Source organism: Centroberyx gerrardi, chromosome 19 (assembly GCF_048128805.1).
Source record: "Centroberyx gerrardi isolate f3 chromosome 19, fCenGer3.hap1.cur.20231027, whole genome shotgun sequence".
Classification (NCBI taxonomy): domain Eukaryota; kingdom Metazoa; phylum Chordata; class Actinopteri; order Beryciformes; family Berycidae; genus Centroberyx; species Centroberyx gerrardi.
In genome coordinates this window covers 13,203,020-13,220,087 of record NC_136015.1, presented here as the reverse complement: position 1 = coordinate 13,220,087, position 17,068 = coordinate 13,203,020, and positions in this window count along the sequence as shown.

Below are 17,068 nucleotides of genomic sequence, written 5' to 3'. Positions count from 1 at the left end.
GTCTCACAACACTCAGACACACACACACGCACACACACACACACACACACACACACACACACACACACATACAGGTACGCATGCTCACACATATACTGTCTTGGTGTTGCTGGCCAATGGCCATGGTAATTACAGCTGAACTTTGACCCCACACCCTCAGTATCTGAAGAGGTCACTTGATGATAGAAGAAAGTAATGATACTCTGTACAGCATTGATAGAAATTTCCCATCAAGCATCTGTCCTGTATTGGTTTTACACGGGCCACTGCCACTTATTCTTTCGAAGTAGAACTGTAATGCGAAACTTGTTTCCCAAATGTGTAGGTGTCAGACTGTTTCCATTGTATCTTCTGACAGCTGATAAAGGGAAAAAATAAGGGAATTTTCCAAATGCTGATGAATGTGGATGTGAAATTCCAGTGTAGTAATTACAAGTGGGCCAGTGGATACATATCTAACTATAGACCTACAAGAGAAATGATTGACGCTCTATCCTCTCAGGGCGTAAATGCTGCTTTTAGAAAGAGGAAGACTGACTGAATTCAAGCGTAGCTCTTATGAGACTGCAGTAGTCCACTGAACTAGATCTTAACATAGGCCCATAGACACTGTGAACTCCACGAACTCAAGTGTTGAGGTCTCATCCAAGATTAGTCATCACACAGCCACAACCACCTCTACTGAATATGCACTATATTTTCACAACCCCAGCCGACCTCAGGGACAATCAATCAAACCAGGAGCAGAGATGAGGATTGTTTCATGTGGACGGACTCCAGACTGTAGTCTGGCCCGTAAATTCCTGCCTTCCTTCTCTAGTTATCCCAATCTATTTCTTTGATCTGCTGAGTTGAGTCAGAGTTAGGGAGATTGGAGTGACCGGATTCTTGGCAACTCAGATGATTTGTTCTCATCGAAACCCAATTTAAGTTTGAAACACACTCCCAATTCTCACAGTATGCTTCGCCCAGATTTTACAGCACATAAGCAGTAATTATTTTTACACGTGAAAACATACCAAGACATAATTCCCCAGAGTGTTTCTTTGAAAACAATTTTCCCCACCCAAGGGAAAAGTTTATTGGCACATGCTCAGCATAAAGACTTCCCCAAAAAGTCTTCTGAGAAGTCGTAGACCTATAGCTGAAAACAAGAAGCTTACATAAGTCATGTCTTGTAAATAGTTCAATTGAATAATTCAGCTGAAACGGTCAGCCTCTTAGCTTGTACTCTTTCCTTCACATTTCCCAGAACAAGCCAGCGCTACTCTCTAACCCCCATTCCAACAAATAAAATATCATTTAAATATTTCTCATTCATCCCTTTGTCCTTTAAAATTCAAACCAGAATTTCAGTGAAATTGTCAACTTCACCAACCACCTCATACCCTGAGATAATATAATTACATTGAAATGGTCGACTTTATTGTAGCCTCCCGTCATACCCTAACACCATAGTTACATTTAAACAGTAAAGCCCCTGAGAACATAATTACAATGGCATGATCAACGTTACAAGCTCACCTCTGTTCATGCCCTGAGCACATAATTTAATCAAAATGGCAGATTTTACCAGCTATCCCCTCTATATGCCAAAAACATCATTTCACTGAAAAGGTCACCCATTCAAGGGATCCCTTCAGACCTTTAACTTCAATTTCAGTGAAAGGATCCGCTCACTTCCCCTTCACATCCTAAGAACATCATTTCATAATTTCATTGAATTGGCCAACTTCAGCTGTCAGTCGCCCTCTAACACATGATTTCATTAAAACAGTTTGCCTTAGAATCACTGCTCCGCTCCACTCCAGGATGACTCAAGGGGTTTCCTGTTGCTAATGGGAAGTGGACGCTGATTGTGTGTGTGTCTGTGTGTGCGCGCGCTGTGGCCACAACACACACACACGTCACCGCCACACTGTCACCAGCCCATCAGTGAGGTTACACAAGATGTCTCCGCTCAGCCGGGCCGAGTCTAATGATGTCACACTCATAGGAATGTGAAGCCACCGTAAGAGAAAAAGGAGGAGGAAGTGATTACCATCTATCGCTCTGCTGGGAGAAAAAGAGGGGGAGATTTTATCATTTCTGAGTGTGTCCACTCACCTTTGGTATTTGTTTTCAGACAGTGGGGAAGTAGGGAGGGAGACACATGAGAGGGGAGATTTTAGATCAAAATGTGTGAATCCATGCTGACAAAAAAAACTACAAACAGTTGTTTTTTTTCAGTGGTCCAGTCTCTTGTGAATGATGCAATATCATGACTGAAAAAAAATCTCTTCATGCCACGGACCCACACAGTTTCCCGTCAGGCCATTTGCTTTGATTTATTTTTTCGGCGGGGTTAAAATGATTTTTCACAAACAGCGCCTCAGAGAATGGCACATGAAAGTGTCATCCGACATTTATCTCCTCTGCAGTGCTTGATGAAAGATAGGCTACAACCGCTGTTCAAAGGGGCCTCAGCTTTTAACATGCCTACACTAAATTACATTTAGAATGGAACAGACTCACGGTCACTCATCCTTTCAATAGCTGTGGACACAAAGTACGTCCTCCAGCCAAAACATAACAGGTTGGATCGACATTAACGACACTTCTGGAGAGAGAGAGAGAGAGAGAGAGAGAGAGAGAGAGAGAGAGAAAATGACTGGGAACTCTTATTTGTTACCAATCCCCTCTTTACAAGTCCCACAACCCCCAACCTCTTTCCAGAGTGAGTCAACTGAGTGCTGAATTTATCAAAGTGTATGAACACGAGAGGGAGAGAGGGAGAGAGGGAGAGAAGAGCTTAGCGTTTGGAAAAAGCAATTAATTGCAGGATAATACCCCCATGTAACAGGATTTCAATGACTGTTAGCGCTGCTCCGCTCCAAAAGGAGATTTATTCTCATAATCCTGTGATGAAAGGGATGGCCAATTATTTCCCATGCATTGGAATACACTGACTGAACTAGGGCTAGGCCAGCGGGAGAATGAGGAGCGAGGAGCAGGAGTCAAAGACAAGAAAGTGTTTGTGTGTACACATACACACTTACTATTCAGCCAGCAACAACAACCTGTCACTCTTCACAAATTACCTAGCGCAGAGCTTTAATGATATGATTGCATTACAACTCACGGGAGAAAGATGAAAGCCCCGCGTTGCTCTATTAAATACAGACTCTGTGGCTGGTGAAAATTAGGCTCTGTGCATTTCTTGGCGTTTCATCAGTTTTGAAGGATGTTGAAAATGTAGGTTAACATTCATGAAGAGTTTGTGTTTGAGTTTCAACGGCAGAATGTCATCATAAAGGAACACACATGATGGAATTGAAAGAGGCACTAAAATCTTTCAAAGGAATTCCTTGGCAGGCATTTGTCCCTGTTGGATCACAATGGCATAACCCACTAATGAAGGGGAGATAGGAGATCAGAACTTGGTAAATTAATTGTCAAAAACGTCTTGAACAGTTGAAAAGCAGAGTGTGATCATTTTGAACTTATCCTGCAAGTGATGTGTCTGACTTGATACAACCAGCACACGTCGAGCTGTTCAAATATTTGAAGCCATCTTTAAATATATTTATTCCCCAGTTCTCTGTTGAATAGTTTTACAGTAAAACTCATTGCAGGTCATAGTCTCTCAGCAAAAGTTTCCATAAATGTGTGTTTCCTGGTTTTGTTCAGGAAATACTGTCAGTTAAACATCAGATAAGATGGACTAGGTGTATAAAGATGGCGGCTTATGGGGATGATGCCATGTGTGCCTCGGGTGGTTTCTGGACTTGCGGGAGCAAATGTTGAGTAATGGATGCTTTGCATTTTGGGATGGGGAGGGGCATCAAACCAGGAACCGTGTGTAGATTTCATGTTGCACTGTCACCTGCAGAACCCAGTCACCTAGTCAGAAGTCCCTATCAACCCTCACTCTATAGTCATGCACAGTTTTGTTTGATGGCAATTTGTCGCACCAGATTCAACCTGGTTTGTCACAAGTGCAAGATGCAGGCTCGTCTTTGATATGAGACATTTCTGTGTGTGACAGGATCAGTATGGGTGCGTGATAGAGGAGTGAACAGCATGTCCTGGAGCGTGTGTTCAGGGACAGACAGCTGCACTTACTTGAAGCACCTCATTCCCTGTTGTCGGGGCTGCGTGTGTACGTTTGACAGGGTGTGTGTGTGTGTGTGTGTGTATCGTGCTGTTGTGATAGAGTTGGTGCTGACTGAAGATTTGTATATGTGTGTATGTGTGTTAGGATGTGGGCGGAGGTAATTAAGGTGTCAGGAAACATGCATTATTAATCGTAACGCGACGTAATAATGGAGAGGCAGCGTGATCTGTCATACCCAGCCGCTTTAACACGCCTGGGGTGTGTTTTGTGTGTGTGTGTGTGTGTGTGTGTGTACTTTTCTTGTGTGTGTGTGTTTTTGTGAGAGTGCTAGACTCCTATATGATTTGTCTGACAAAGAATGAGGGTTTTCTTTATGTGTGTAAATGGGCTTATATATGCACTTGGGCGTGAATGTACCTTTGCCTGTGTCTGTGTTGTGTGACTATCTGTCTATATGTGAATGTGTGTTTTCAATATGTGTGCAGTATACATCGTGTACACACTGTGCCCAATTTGTGCTACTATCTTGCTTTTGTTACATCAGGTCATTTGTTCCCATTCACACACAACAACAAAAGGCCACAAGGGACACTCAATGAGTGTGGAGTCGTGACACAGACATCAGAGAAACGAGGACAAAGATTTTCTATTCATGGCTCAGTGGGTTGAAGAGGAGCCATGCTTGTTCATACTCCAGTGTTGAGACAGGGTTTTGGTGTTAGGCAAGTTACCAGGCTGTGACTCAATGTTTAGTGTTGATTTTCCCTCAGTGTTTAGTGTTATGTCACCCTCTTTCCCCGAGGGTAAATCCTGAAGGGGTTAGGTTGATCCTGTCCTTTTGAATTCAGGGTTAGTGGTAGCGTATGAGATGGAACACAAGACCGGCGAAGGTTTAAGGAAAGTTGTTTTCACAAAACACAGATCCTAAACCAAGCCAAAAGCCACAGAAAGTGGTGCAGACCCAAAGGCAGGAATCAATCTTGTCATTAGTTTCAGATGAAAGCCTTTCCTTTCCTGTCCTTCCAGTAACACCAGACTGGATTCTGTGGGCGGCTGCAGCTCAAACTGGAGGCAGTAAGTGTAAAAGGATTATCAACCATCTACATTTTTGCACGTGGATCATGAAGGGTTTTGCTCATTCCTGTGATGCCTGTACCAAGTGACATCCACACCACTGAAAGATTAAAATGTACTGTTGATTTCTAGCTACATTGTCAATCATACAATATATGATACATTTGTTTTCTGTTTTTATTTGAGGTGGGCCTTCATTGTAGGAGCATTACTGATTTACCATTGGACGTTGCTTTAGGATGCTTTTGGGTTTTACACATTGATTGACGGCTTGATTCACTGAATGAACTGAATTGAATAAATCCATCATTTTCATTTGATAACCAGTAGACACACACACAAAGATCATCAACACAAACATATGTGTACATAACCTGTAGCAAATCCACCATCCATTATTTTCCTTCTCTCAGCAATCTATCAGACTGCAACTGTTCATCTTACAGTAGAAAAAACATCCAACATTTCTTACAGATTACAAAAAAGCCCAAAGATGCAATCAACAGCTCTTCTGTTCTGAGGAGGTGAGAACAAATACATGAACAACAATGACAGATGATTTTCACCAAAGTCTTCTAAATTGCTGTGTAATGGTGTAATGGAGGCTATAATAGTAAAGCTAAGACCGGGTCATAACCTCGGTTTTACTATTATAGCCTCACACAATTAAGCCAGCCTGCAAAGTCATCATGAAAATCCTGCCTCTGTGTTTCTCTCACTTGTCGTCCCCCGATCTTGAAAAGTTGGCTGGGGACTTGGCACTTAATAAATTCAAGAGCACTGCGAGAAAATCTTGAAGTGTTTTTCCACCCTCAGGCGTGTTCCATTTTCTGTGGTCTGCGCTGTTCTGAGCTCCTTTGACATGTTATTATTCTTTACCGTGCCTGGCCGTGCATCTGAGGGAACAACTAAACCTGCATGGAGGCTTGCCTGGAAAACAGCACTGAAGTATTCACCGTGTGGAGAGGAGGAGGAGAGAACAACTCGCTTCGTTCTCTTCAGGGATTATTTCACCTCACCACCCAGTAGCTGCTGAGCCCCTAAAGAAGAACATCAGTTTAAGAATTTAAATACGTTAGGACAGTCCAATCAATATTTGCGAACATGAACGACTCTATCCCAAAGCCAGAAACCAAAGAATACGTCTTCAGCCTGTGTGCTGTATGGCTAATTAGGCTATAAAAAAGACTGAATAGCAGAGTGTGGATGGTCTTTGTATTAATCCTGTGTTATCAAGACAGAAAATCTGGAGCTGCTGCACAGACAAAGAATGGGTAATTGTTTTTATTTATTGAGTTTTTATTGGGTTTTATTAATTGTGGTTTATTTGTAGTCTTAATGGATCTAAACTGTAGCCTTATCCCCAGAATAAAAAATCCCTGGTGTTCTCTTGGTCACATTTCTCATCTTTCTCAAATCTCTCTCTATGGAGCAGCTGCATGGATTCTTAAACCGAGTGGCTCTGTTACAAAAGCATCTGATCAACTGTGGATGAACTCACATTTCTGGCTGAAATCTGATTTTTTTTTTTTTTCCTCTCTCTCTCTCCTTTTGGCATGCAAATCTAATGTTTACAGTCATGGCTGTGAAAGATCTGATTCAACGGTTTTTGCCATATTTAGACGCCAGGGAAACGATTACATCTGTGTCACATAGAAGAATAAAAAAAACACATGATTTGCTGTGAATGTCCAGCCTTGGAGAAGATGATCAGATCATTTGAAGTGCAGCGGACATGCTGTTTATTTGAAAGCTGTCAGCAGCCTGCTTACTCAACCATGTGGCTTATACTGTAAGCTGGTTCATGGTCAGAGGGTTGGGTTTAGCACACAAGGGCCCCACCAAAGAGACACCCAAAGGCTCAGTGGGATTCCCAAGTGGAAGTAAGAGGATGACTGCATACACATCATGTTTGACCTCAGAGGTTAGTGGTACATACTGTATGCTGCATGTATGAATGGGAAGTTTTCCCCAAGTAGATCCTCTGTGCGTGTGTGTATGTGTGTGAGCGCGTGCACGATCATAAGAAAGGAGAAAGTATTACAAGAATCTCCTCCTACGGGGGAGGTCCATTGTGTGTGTGTGTGTGTGTGTGTGTGTGTGTGCGTGCGCTACTTTGTGGGATACTTTGCGGCTTGTGCTAGTGTGGAATCCGCTGCAGTCGACTTCCCATGTGGGAGAAGACAGACAGTGGAACAATACACCCCTATTATGATTATCATTCTCCACCACACACACACACACACACACGCACACACACACCCCTACACACACAAACGCGCAGACACACACACACACACCGGAGCTCTTCTAACACAAGCCAGATGCCTCCTGGAACAGTGTCGGAGATGGAAAGTTATCCTCTTCATTTTCAGGAGTAAATATTTTTCACCGGTTGAAAGGTAACTGGAAACAGGCGGAGGAGAAAGAGAGAAACACACACACACACAGAGAGAGAGAGAGAGAGAGAGACAGACAGAGACAGAAAAAGAGAGAGCGAGACAAAAGGAACAGAGAGAGAAACAGAGAGAGAGAGGACATTTTCCTGCTGATTTTCTGCTGCTTGGCACATTAGGAGAGAGGGAAAAGCAGTGCAACACCTTCTCACCTGCTCAATACTCACGATGAAAGAATGAAGCCGAGCTGATAGTAAAACAGGACCACCGTGATCGCTTGTCTCACCTCCATAGGCTTTGCTTACCTAACACATCAAACCTCCAGCCTCCAGCCCCCCAATTTTCCCAACTTTTACAAGCATTTTGACGTGTCCAGTCTTGTGCGATTAAACTCGACCTCAAACTAAATTTATATCCCGAAGTCTTTCCAAGGACATCAGGTTCCAAGTGTTTAATGCGCACAGTAAATGCTTTATACATGTAAATAAATACAGTACTGTACGCACTGTAAGTTTGTAAATCCCCACACTGGCAAACAGCTAGCCTTTGTGTTGGAGGCTCATGCTGTGACGTAGATGCAGAGACTACTGTCCATGGAGGAAAGGAGTCCTTGTCACCCACACAGCAGGAAGAGAGATCTGCATTTGGGCTGAATCTGTCCAGATGTACCCCCTGTATCCTGTCCAGCCTAAACAAATCCTCTCACACCGGGAGAGCAGGATACACGGCAAATCCCCGTGTACTTCTCAGTCAGGAACATTTCTTTCTGTTTCTGTCTCTCTTTCTTCCTCACTCCATCTGTCCCTCTCTCTCTCTCTCTCTCTCTCTCTCTGTCTCGATCTCTCTCTTTCTCACTCTTCTGTTCTCTCTCTCTGGCGATCATCTGTCTTTTCTCTTGCTCATGCATTTATTCTTTTCCTTCTCTCCTTCCCCCCCCCCCTAGTCTCTCTTCCTTCCTTTTGTTCTGTCGGTAAAGGGCATTTGGCGAGACTCTCCATTTATGCTCCGGGGATGTTTACATCACTGGGTGATTGATGGGATGTAATGAAACAATCTAACCTTGAGTAGACGGAGCATGTTGTAAGCAACCGTAGATCAAACATGCATGTCTCCCTTAGAGTCGGAGGGAATAACATACTGTTACATTATGAAGGAGAAAATACAGGCAAGAATGAAGTAATGGCTGACCTCATCCAAGGTAAAGTAATGCAGTGAGTGTGGTGACTTTTTGTAATCGTTGAAAGACATCCAGGTCACCTGCAAAATATCCTAAAATGTCCTAAAATATCAAATTGACTGCACAGGAGAGGGGGGGGTGGATTGTGGTGCAGGTCAGGGAGTTGTAGATGGGTGTCTACAGTGTGTTGAGGCTTGATGAGTCATTATGGAGCAAAATACCTCAGTTTAAATAACTAAAAATATAATACTTTATACCAACTTCCTAATGCCTAAGGGCTTTAGCCTTCAAATGTCCAAAGGTCACAGCTCCTCAATAACTGAAGGTCAGTACAGTGTGAGTCTTGTACTTATAATGTAATAGTTTGTCACTGTCAGGTCAAAATGTCAACTTTTCAGGAACTAAGAATAACAGCCTTGTTTTTAGTTTGACCACCATGCATTTTTGAGTTTGTCTAATTGTATTTTAAAAGGTTTCAGAAACCAAAAGGTTGTAGAGGAGAAATATGATCCTTTAACTGAACTGAAAACGTGAAAATCACCAAAATTGGAGTTACAAGGTTTTCACCCGACAGCGATACTACATGTAAATTGAGATGTGAATGTTGATTTCCGCTACAGGTGTTATGAAGTTATTTTTATCAACAAGCACTCACAGCCAAGGTCCTCTCACTCTGGAGAAACATTGTCATACCAAGGACGTCTGAACACTCCCCGCCTTTGGTCATGGGAATCTCTTCTGACGACAAGCTTCCTTTTAAGATCGCACAGACTGCTGCATTACCCTCTAAGAGTGGGATAATATCTGTTCTCCCAACAGGAATAACAGTTGCCTCTTATCTCACCACAGTGTCTTATTATATTTCTTAGGAAACTAAATATTCGGATCCTGATCAAACTATTCCATACTTTTGAAAACAGAATAAGAAAGGAGCACTTCTTGGATCTGAGGAAATATTACATATTTTCTTTTTTATTCCATCCATTCCCTTGGCAGTCACCTTGAACTGATACTGACCTACCTCATAGTTCCCAATGACAATTCAAACAGTTCATAAATGCTTATTTTTTAAATCTTTTTTATCATTAGCTAACCTTTTCACATGACAAACAGATGAATATCGCGTGTCCAATTAGTGTTGTTGTCACATAATCCAATTTATAGTGGAGGAGCGTAATGTTCACAACACATAATCAGTGTTTCAGAGTTTGTGCTCACAATGTTTTTTTAGACTGTGTTGGAGCATTGACAAAACTTCTGGCAGCAGTTTATCTCCTGGCCTTTGTCTGGTTCCAGTGGACGGTTGCAGCTGCAGCGGGGATCTGCTCTCTCACCTGCACTGTCTATTGTTTTGAGAGTGATGCTGAGGCGCGTGGGACTATATGGCTTCGCCTCAGGTATTCTAATTGGGAAATTGCAACTGACTTGATTTGCATTTGTGGTTGTAATAGTTGTTAAACTGGAGGCAGTTGCGTCCGTTAAGTTTTTGCACATGGTAGTAATTAGCGCCTCTTAGTAAATATGGACTATAGTCAATAATGCTAATGTGAAGTGAGTTTGTGTCAGTAGAAAACTTGTTCCATGGCAAGGTAAACCTATCCCCTCCACATGCAAGCCACTTCCTCTGTAGACACAATATCGTTGGCTGTAGAGAATTACAACAATAAATGTTTTGCAATGATGGAACACAAACTGAAGACAATGTTTAAATTACATTCAATAGCCTATGTACGTTTTTAAGTCTGCAGATAGTAGGAACCAGGACACTCCCACAAGAGCAAACCTGATACTAATGTACTGACAAATAAATGGGTGGAAATGGTAAACAGCAGGAGTTTACATAAGCAGGCAGACAAACATTATTAAAGGATAATTTCTTGATGCGCTGGTTTGGACCCTGGGGGTCCTGTGACCCCACGCTGAAAGCCACTGCTCTAATAACTTGGCTGTTGGTGAGCTGAAGCAATCTATTGTTTAATGTAGCTTGCCACTGCTCTTTAACATCAGTGTCTTTGTCCATCTCCCCTGCTGTATACAGGACAGCATTCCATGCCTAGTATGGGCTTGAGTTGTCAGACACGTTTCTGTAATGACACATTTGTCAAGATAACATATCTGAAGTGAAAGTGGAATGTGTAATTCAAGGGATGAGCATACTTTCCAATGTTAATATTTCTCTGCACAGACTATCCATTTCATGCTGTTATTGTATGCCAAAGGTGGTCCTGTCCAAGAATTGTGGCCTAAATGTTCGCCTTTGGGCTAGAGGAAGATTGAGAAGAAGAGGAACAGTGCATCTTTTTTCATTCTATATTCATATATCATAATCATAACACTGTGTATCATAAAAGGTCTTATCTGTATGCCCCATAGCAGATGCTTTTATTGTAACAATGGATGTATTTATGACTGATCCTTTTTTTGGCATGGGAAAGAACTGTCGTTCAACTGTGAGCCAAATGATAGCTCAAGTTTGTGTCTTTCTCTTTGGTGTTACTCAGAAGAATCTTTCAGTATTGTTTGAACTCTAATCAAAAGCCAAAGCAAAGGAATAATTTCACACAGTAGTATAATGAAGCCTTGGAAAACCAAATGCTCCATACAGTAGGATAATTAGTATAATTCTCAGTGATTTTGGTGTTGGGAAATATAGCCAAATTACATCGACTGCCTTTGAAGCAGCCATCTCTATACTGCAGCCTTGTGATGTGCTATGATGATTCAGGCATGCCTGTTTTCATAGACACTCCAACATGAATATGAATGAAAGGAAAACAGCCTGTTTTGACCTGAAACGTGCTTATTAAGAAGAAAAATTCCACCGCTCCCCCACAGTGTGTGTGGTCTGGGGCACTAATCAAACAAAAAAAAAAGGAACATTTTTACATTTCAAATTTGCTGCATTTCAAAAGCTCCACTGTCTGTGGGTTAGGCCTTGCACAGGCTGCCAGACAAAGGATTGCAAAGGGGCGAAATGACTCAAGTGACAAACGGGTGGTTAGGAATTTTCTGCTCAGCATGGAAACCCATCATTACTGGGAACATGAGAGCATCAGAGGTACGCAACAGCCAATTAAAACGTGACCTTGGGTTTTTGTGTTGGAATGGGTTACATATGAGAAATATTTTACATATTATATTGAATAACTGAGAATGTACTGCGTGTGTCCCTGAGTCTTTAATGGACGGATGAGCTACTTGCAAACAATTAGCATACCATGTAAGCAAAGGCAGTTTTTTTTAACTCATTAAAGTTCAAGAAAGGGGTGTAATGTGTACAATCATAAACACACTCACACACACACACACACACACACACACACACACACACAAAAATGTGTACAATCATAAACACACACACACACAAGCACACACACGCACAAGTCTTTACTGCGCTATAACAAAATATATGGCTGAATGATTTATGAATTCACGTTATTGACCAGTTTTATCATCTTTTTATGATACACATAACTTAAAATGACTAAAAGCGCCAATGATGTGTACATTCTTTCCCCGGTTTACAACTATACAGTAGATAACAAGACACATACAGTATAACCAGTGAAAAATGTGTTTTTCCCCAGAACAGCGGTATGTTTATGTAATGTAAAACTGGCAGGACAGACAGAAGTAGCAGTTGAATGCCAGATTACATTAGACAGCAAAATGACACTGCAAAAACCAATGTTGCTGTTGAGCTTATTCTGTCTTGAAACCAGATGTGGAAACCCATATTTTTCACCACCAGACAGTAATTATGGACATATGATGATTAAATAGGATGACTTTCCAACAGCATTAGGTTGGGCAGAGGAGAGCCGCTGAACAGATGACAGACTTATATCCTGATAAAGGGAGGAGCAGACATCCGTATGTCACTGCATGGGGAAGTGAACTGACTAACAGGCTGACATATGTATGCTTAGTGACTGCAAGCGATCTCGGTACCAGGCACTGGCTGGTGTTTGTGTGTGGTCAGTAAACACAGGGTTCCCAGTTGCGAAGGTAAATAGCAAGACTCAGTGGCTCCGGGGCAAAGTCGCCCCATAACGCAGATCTGGAGTCAGCTTGGGCTCACTAGGTCCTCACCTTGCACAACACGAGTGGAAATGAAAAAAGTGATCTGAAATCAGAATCTGGCTTATTACCAGGAGCTTTCCCCAGTCCCCCCCCCCCCCCCCCCCCCCCCATTTACCTTCTGGTAATATCCCTCTGGCTGCGGCCCTGCCAGTACAGGCAGGTTTGCCAGGCTGAAAGGATATTACCCCTTCACACACTCACACACACACACACACACACACACACAAATGCACATCCCCCCAGCATACTCTTGTGCACAGTTCATTGTTGACTGCTACTAATGACTTTAGTGCTGACAGGGTATTACCTTGTTACCGCCACATCTGTTTCATCATCCCCCATATTTGCCGTTCGACCCAGGTGTTCTGCTCTCCTGTTTAGTGCAGTTGAGTCAGGTGTTACTGCAGCTTAAACTAAATCCGTTTCAGGATCATTTCATGCAGGTTTATTAATTTTATTGTTGAAGGAGTTAGCGTGTTGTTGTCCGAGTTAAACATGTCAATTTTAGTCTTTTGAATGCATTTGTATCTGTATAGATTCATGCTCCATTATTTTCTATTCGTTGTTTTGGTGGATAGTTTACATTCTGCCCGTCAGAAGTGTAAGTAGACTAATACTTTAGGCTTTCACCTGGCTTCCAGAGGTTATGGTTATGCAGGAATGCGATAGAAAACCTACAGGCCCTTACAAGTTGAGCCAACACCTATCTAGCAAGGCATTCGTGCAAAGGTGACCTTTCAAAATATCCCAATAACCACTGCTAGTTCATCATTACAGACTATGATTAAAGACTATTAAAATGGTTCTGCTTATGATTCACATCCATGCTTTGGTGTATTTCAATGAGGTGTTTTTGAAAGGAGTGCCACAACTGTTTGTGACCTTTATCAACGTGTTGCTCAACATCAAATGAAACAGAAAATTGTGCAAGGCCTGCAGATTAAACGCAAATGACATTGGTGGAGAATAGAAAGGAAAAAACAACCCAAGTGCAACACGCAGGCGAAAACCTCTACAAAGCACAACCCCCCTTTCCTCTTTCTTAGAATGTTGCTATTTGCTTTGGGCAAATGGGCCGCAGTTGCACAACTGTTCAGCCATCACCGCTCAAAAAGTTCACACACACTTGGGGACACACACACACACACACACACACACACACACACACACACACACACACACACACACACACACAGACACACACACACACACACACACACACACACACGCACACCGCAGTAAACACTGTTTGGAAGAGCCAGCTGAGCCAATTTGCTGCATTTCCAGATTGTTTTGCCACTCAGTTCAATTTAACAGACCCTCAAATTAGAAACACCTTGTTTCACTGCAGCGAGCCATCTCACACACCTTTTTCCAGGCTTTTATAGAACTGTAACACAAACAGGCTTCAGTTTCACAAGAAGCCACTGCTTACTGACCCTCAAAGCTTATGAAATTGTATTATGGCTTAAAAAGAGTTATGTATCTTAACTGTGGTTGTGTTTTACATCACGGCAATATTTGTCGTCAGACAAGCTGATTTAGCACTGGACAAGATTGTTATTCATCCTGAAATATGGAATTGTGAAACTCTGGTCTAGATTAGCTAGATTAGGTAGACCTCAGTAGCTTTATCATGGGTGGTCTGCTGGTCCACATTTCATGCCCTGTCTTCAGATGCACTGAGCAGATCTTAGCTGTTGCTTCAGGCGATGTACTGATCCACCTTGGATTACTTAGCAAGAGATGAAAAAAGTGAAGTGGGTTTCACGGTGGGTTATGGGAAAGTCATGAAGCTTCTTAGTCCTATACCCACAGTAGATTCCCCATATTGACTCTAATCGTGGCTATACTATAAATGTAGCTGTAGCGTTATTGCTCCACCCTATATGCAGGTTCACCAGACAAAGACCAAGCCTTTGGGAATTTTAGAAATGTCTTTCACTGGAAAATCCCCAGCAGATGATTCCAGGGCCTTGGATAGAGTTTACTGTACTATATGTCCAGGAAATTGGTTCTTTATGTTTCACAGTCACTACAAGAAAAACAGAGTTTCCCATGCATCAGAGGACTAAAGTGAATACCATATATGGTAGTCGCAACATTGTGGACTTGAGTCTGAGAATTTGGTCACGTCGTCTCCTCTTTCTGTCCCACCTTTACTTTCACTCACTCTTTACACTGTCCAATACAGCAACCCCCTAAAAATACAATCTGAGAAACAGGAAAAACAAAGTTACCACAGTTATGTTCTCTCCCAAGATTACAAGCTACATCCCCCTCACTTCCATCCCTCCACCCCTCGTCCTGTCCTGTCCTGTCCTGTCCTGTCCCGTCCTGTCCTTGGCCCGTTTAGGCTGTTTCCCACCCCAGGGCTTGGCCATATGTGAGCGTTGGCTCAGTCCCTCATGTGAAGGTCAGGCCTGACGGGACATGTGAGCCCCAGATTGTCACCCCTGGGGTTGGGAGGCAGGGCTAATTGACTTTAAACCAGACTGGGTGACACGCATCAGGACACAGTGACTGGACTACTGAGGGACAGAGGACAAAGCTAATAGAGAGACGGAGGCATCAGTAGAAGCTCCTCAGTCTGAAACCTCACACTTCCAAACTGATTTCAACTGAGTGGGAGTCATGATAAAACATTGTGGCAAAAATAATTCAAACATCTATTGATTTTGCTAATTATTGTGAATTTCCCAATATATTCAACTAAAGCATTTAAGCATGGCATTTGAGTTGTACAGAGCAGTTAAAAATGTACGCATCTTTCACATTTTGAATAAAGCTTTGCTCCCCAGGTTCAACACATTTAATTGTACCAAATTCACAAAAACCCTCCAAGGAAAGTTTTACTCTAGTAGGAAGTTAACTATGAAATGCCTGAGTTTTATATGGCCATGTCATCATAAAGCATTCATATTCATAAGCATTCATATTGCATTGTTTAAAAATGTGCATTTAAAAATGTGCAATTTATGGAGCATTTCATCAAAATGGAGTTTCAACATGACAAATGTGAAGCTAAATTTTTGCTCATATGCGACCAAAGTGTGCGATGTGCTGTACTGTCTCTAACCTGCACACACACACACACACACACAGTAATCTGTTAAAACCTATCAGTTCTCCAGAGCTCAGGATCAAAACCCTTTTCAAAACGTAAACCTCAGCCCTGTTAAGCCCTCAAATGATCCTTATTGCGCTCCCTCCCCTCCACCTCCTCCACTCCTTACATCCCGTTAGGCCATGTAAGGACAAAGCACTGTGGGGAAGCATCAGCATAAACGGTGGTTAATGTGGTGTTTGATGAGACGTCCGGTTCAGGGCCGCCTGCTGACTGAGACGAGCCGGGGGGAAAAGCATTGTGCAATCAATGGGCTTGGTTAATTACAATAGATCAAACACAAGCTCCATGGCAACCCCTGTCACATTTTCCAAAACAAAGGCCTGCGAGGCATTCAGCGCGCGCGGCGGCTGTGACATGGCGTTACGCACGGCTGACGCTGGGGCGATTAGCAGCGGTCCAGTGTTTATTTCTGGGGACGGATGCACAGTGGTTGTGCACTGTCATTTTTATAGGCGGTCGTCATCACACAAACCATGCCACACGCCATTAATGAGAGTTGTCATGATGAACAATAACCAGACCGCCGTTTACTGCTGAACACAGTGGTCTAAAGGGATAGTCTATAATTATTTTAGCAGTGAGAATAAAGTACAGTCGATCATATTCACACAGCCCTTTATAGGCTGTCTGAGCTCTATGAAATAGTGCAAACATATCATACGAGCAAGGCACAATAGAAGCATTTGGAATTCATCCAATCCACAATAATTCAAAAGCCTTCACACCATAAAAGTCTATTTTCAAATGAGCGACATTGTCAAATCTCTATCCAAACACTAGTGTTGTGTATACTCATAGTTGCAGACGGTAAAGATTGTGTACTTTTGGGTGATGTATTCACACTCCAAATGGTTTGGGCTGACTATACAACTGCGAGTACACCGAGCTTTTCAAAAACATTTCCAAACACACTCATAAAGTTATTCAGCGAACAGTCGAGAACGCGGAGGAGCGTTTCTGTGTCGTGACGGCGAGCGGCGGCCATGCTGTCCGTCTCTCAGCTAGCAGCAGGCACAATCAACAGGCCACCAATGATCGGGTCTGTCCGCCGCAGACACCAGGTCTGTTCTACAAAACTCCTTCTTGTTGGCTCTCACATCCAGACCGGCAGC